A 4,666-nucleotide genomic window follows, 5' to 3' on the forward strand; every position below is an offset into this window, starting at 1 on the left:
GGAAATTTCTTTTTACACCACATCAACATATGCAGGGTCCTTACTATGTGCCACAGTGCTTACCTGAAGAGCATTTACACACTTAAAAGAGCTGTTTAGTCAGTTCTACTTCAGGAGGAAGAGCTGGGAGTATACACAGCTTTTTAACTTTGTCATCTTATTAAACTGGAATGAATAGTAACTTGCAACATTTTTTTTTTCTTCTTCTTTCCATTTTTAAACATTAAGAGTGTCCAATATCCCAACCCATGAAGAATCAGGCACTGTTGGGGCCTGAAGGAGTAAAACCTGAGACGCACTAGTTTGTGTGTCCTATAAGCAGGGAACATGGAGAGCTCAGTGAGGTCCAGGGCTTGTGGTCAGTGGCACCATAAGTCGATTGTGGCCCTTTTCCACTATGAATTACAATCACGGAAGTACCATTTTCTTGGTATTGCAATCTCACTGGAGGCTTTTCATTAAGACTTTGTTCCTTTGAACACATCTGGGGCACAACATATTGTCTTCCGGGTGTGGAGGTGGAAAATTGCAGGCAGGTAACAGGAAGAGTGCACTCACTCTCCCTTGTTTTTCAGGGACCAGCATGAAATTGCAAGTGAACCCAACCCTCTGTGTTTGCAGGGAGACTTCTTCCATGCACCACACACTGTCTGACACCATAGGCCTCCTGGGGCGATTCCATGGCTTCCATCCTCCCAGCCCTGGCTGCAATTCTCGTCCAGGAGGCCAAGACAGCCTCCTGGGCTGAAGTTGTCACCACAACTGTGTTCACTCCCTCAAGAAGACCAGATTTCTCCTGTGCAGATACTCCCTCCTGGGGTGGAGGAGCCATTTCCGAAGGATCAGTGCCCTCAGAAGACATGTTTCTTTTCTCCGATTGTTCCAGAGGCATTTCCCCCAGTGATTTTCTTTGAGACTGTGTCAGGATCTTGGCCTCCTTCGCTGTGACAGGAATATCCTTTTGATTTGGGTAAGCATATTCACAGATTCGCCTATATGCTTCTAATTTCTGTCCTTTGGTGCTTAGCTTTAACTGCTGGCACCAAGCCCGCAGGATGTCCCGGTGAAGCAGGTTGACAGGTGGCAATTTAGATGGTAATGGAGGAATTGCTATCTTTTTCCGAGGTTTTGGGCTGTTGTTGCATGGTGCATTCTCTTGTGAACAGGAAGCTTTGTCATCTTTCTTGGATTTTTTTCGTTTGGTGCCATTAGCTGAGGTTTTTGGTAAACCTGATGTGCTTGGTTCGCTGGAAGGCTGCTGTTCCTCTTTTGTTTCTACTGACACAGGTTCAAATTTGAGAGTCACGCATTCTTCTTCCCCTGACTTCTCTGTAGAGTTACACTCCTTGCCTTTTGCATTCTCCATAATGAAAAGAAGTTGAGGTTGGCCATGTACTTTATTTATTTATTTGTTTTATTTTTAAATTTTTATTAATGAAACCAATCAACATACAATATGAACATTTGCTTTTTATCACATAGTTGTATATTCATCATCTTGATCAGTTCTTAGAACATTTGCATCAATTCAGATAAAGAAATAAAAAGAAAACAGAAAAAAAAATCATACATACCATACCCCTTACCCCTCCCATTCATTGATCACTTGCATTTCAATCTACTAAATTTATTTTAACATTTGTTCCCCCTATTATTTATTTATTTTTAATCCATATGTTTTACTCATCTGTCCATAAGGTAGCTAAAAGAAGCATCAGACACAAGGTTTTCACAATCACACAGTCACGTTGTGAAAGCTATATCATTATACAATCATCTTCAAGAAATGTGTTGGCCATGTACTTTTAATCCCTGTGGGTGCAGACCTGTGGTGGGGGGCCCAGGTTGTTTCACTAGAGATGTGACCCACCCCATTCAAGGTGGATCCTGCTTCTTTACTGGAGTCCTTTATGAGAGGTGAAAAGGCAGCAGAAAGCTAAGCAAGAAAAAGCTCAGAAGAAGCAAGCAAAGACCCAGAAAATCTTCAAGAGAACATCCAGAGAAGCTTTGAGAAAAGCCCCCAGAGGAGCTGAGAGAGCCATTGAAGCCAGAGCTGAAAGCAAGAGACCTGGGAGAGAAGGGCCAGCAGACACCGGCGTGTGCCTTCCTGATTGACAGAGGCATCCCAGATGCCAGCAGCCTTTCTTCGGAGAAAGTGTCCTCCTGTTGATGCCTTAATTTGGACATTTTGACAGGCTTAGAACCATTAAGTTTGTAAGCTAATAATCTTCATTGTAAAAGCCAACCTATTTCTTGTATATTACATTTTGGCAGCCTTAGCAAACCAAAACAAGGGGGAAAGGATTTTGTTTTGCTTTTTTAAATCGTCAATTTAATGAAATATATTAAAGTGACCTTGAATTAATAATGTACTGTTCTTAAAGAATATTATTAGTTTGGCTTAAAATAATTTATTTAAGACAGTTCCAGGACAGAGGCAACATGCTGGGGACAGGTCGATGCACAGACTGCAGTTTCTGTGGCTTTGACTGCTGGGGGGTCAGTGACACTAAATCATTCTAGAATAGACAACGGTTCATCGCTGTGAATTGCCTAAACATATGAACATGTTTAGAACGTGTCTACAGATTCTTTCACACTCCTCCCTTCGAGAAGTAGTGTCTGATTCTCCTCCTTTCGGGATACAGCTTCTATTAGCTTTCTCTCAAGAGTCATTCCCCTTTGAGCCCCACACCTCTAGGGAAGAAGTCCCGCTATCTTGGTGCCACCAGACTGGAGAGACTGGGTGGAGAGCCCACGTGGAGCTGGAGATGCTGAGGAGGCCTTGATGTTTGAGTATCTTCAGTCCAGGAGCCAGATGCGTAAGGCAAGAAGACTTTACAAGGAATCCAACCCCAGCCATGGTCTGATTATAACCGCATAAAGGACTCTGTGCCCAGTTAACCCCTAGAGCTGTGAGAGCTAATAGCAATAGCTTATGACTGTTGTTATTTCACTCCTAAATTTGGGGTGGTTTGTGACAGTGTAATCCAAACATACGATATCATATCATGATAGTAATTTGTGTCTATTTTTGATCCCATAATCCATGGTTAGCTTGCAATGTACATTTAGTTCCCAAACGAAAGTTGTTATTTGGTTTTGTTAACCAGAACAACCGCTTTCGTTGTGTTCACTGTTAGAAGTGGATTGGTCACTATTATAACCACTCACTGGTTCCTCACTCACTCACCCTCTTTAAAGGAAGATACAAACAACAGGTACGTTTCTATCTTCACCCTTTCACATCTCTTCACCAGTTCAAACCATCTGAGCCAGTCAAATGGGTCTTATTTCACCTTGGGATGCCTTTCTACCTCTTTCTCAACATCAAATCCCTAACCAACTTGTGGAGTTATGAGATAATAGAATATTTTACTGTTGTTCTTTGTGTAACTTTTCTATTTTTCCCAAAGAGTTTACACTGAGCACATAGTAGTTTTGTAGTCGGAAATAGTAAATGTAACTTAGAGAAGAAAAAAAAATACATACAATCCCTTAAAGTGGGATTCAAGTCCCACGTCCTTTGGGTGACTGTCCAGCCCCCTTCCCTCCCAACTCCTGTATCATTCAAAGGGCACTGGATTGTTTCTTCCCTGTACAGCTATTTCTTTTCTTTCTTTCTTTTTTGTATGCTGTATGGTGGGAGTCACATTTCATTCTTTTTCCATGTGACTATCCGTTATTGCAGCACTATTTGTTGATTTTTTTTTCCTTTTGGGAAGTGCATGGGCCAGGAATTGAACTTGGGTCTCCTGCATGGCAGGCGAGAATTCCACCATTGAACTAACCTTGTACCCCCAGCTATTTCTTTATATTTATAACTCGTATGTCTCCATTTTGCATCTCAAATGATACCAGAAGCTCCTTGAGGGCAGAAACTGAGCATTTTGTAGCAGTCATGCCCAAAGCACATCTATAAACCAAATGCCTAGAAATCGGAATGCATTTCCCCCAAAGAACATACAATTATAAATGATGGCTATGTTCTCAGACTAACAGAGCTGAGCCTATTAAACTTACTAAATATATAAAATGTATATTCACAATGAATATATATTGTAGGAAAATGTTGGAAATGTTAGCAATTAAACAAAACAGAAAAATCAATGGAAAGGTTTCTGAGTTTGGGATTGAAATAGTAATAAATCCACAAACTTTAAAAAAGACACTTATTAACTAGGTAAATCAAAATGTTCTGCATGAATGAAAATGAATTCAAAGTTTATGGCCTGACTCATCTCTGAATACATTTACATGGGCAAAATAATGTAAACACTGAATATTGGTCTTACTAAATTACCATAGAACTCTACTGAGAGGATGAGAGGGATGGTAAGTGTGCTGGTGTTTGGTGGAAAGTGGAGGGAAAATAGCTAAATCCTAATCTTTCATAATGAGATACCATTAGCTAATACATCAAAAAGGAAAAAATCAGAGTAACATATAAGCGTTTAGAGATTCGTAATAGAATTTGACTCTAAACTATGTGCTTGTGTAACCATGATAAATTAAAACTAAAAAAAAAAAGTCAATGCAGGTCTGTTTTGGTCAGGAGGCTGCCCTCCTGGGCGGACCCCGCCTTCCTCTCTCACCAGCTCTCCAGGCCTGCACTGCTCCCCAACCCTGCCTTGCTGTGCCCACCAGCTGGTTGTGCCTGGGACCA

The 4,666-nt window shown here is 41.1% G+C and overlaps 1 pseudogene; it reads right to left on the minus strand.

Annotated features, from left to right (window-relative positions):
• Positions 1-328: 328 nt before the first annotated feature.
• LOC143655207 (developmental pluripotency-associated protein 4 pseudogene) lies at positions 329-1,366 on the minus strand (annotated as a pseudogene).
• Between the last annotated feature and the right edge of the window lie 3,300 nt (positions 1,367-4,666).

The sequence above is a fragment of the Tamandua tetradactyla genome, chromosome 14 (genome assembly GCF_023851605.1).
Source record: "Tamandua tetradactyla isolate mTamTet1 chromosome 14, mTamTet1.pri, whole genome shotgun sequence".
NCBI classification, from domain to species: domain Eukaryota; kingdom Metazoa; phylum Chordata; class Mammalia; order Pilosa; family Myrmecophagidae; genus Tamandua; species Tamandua tetradactyla.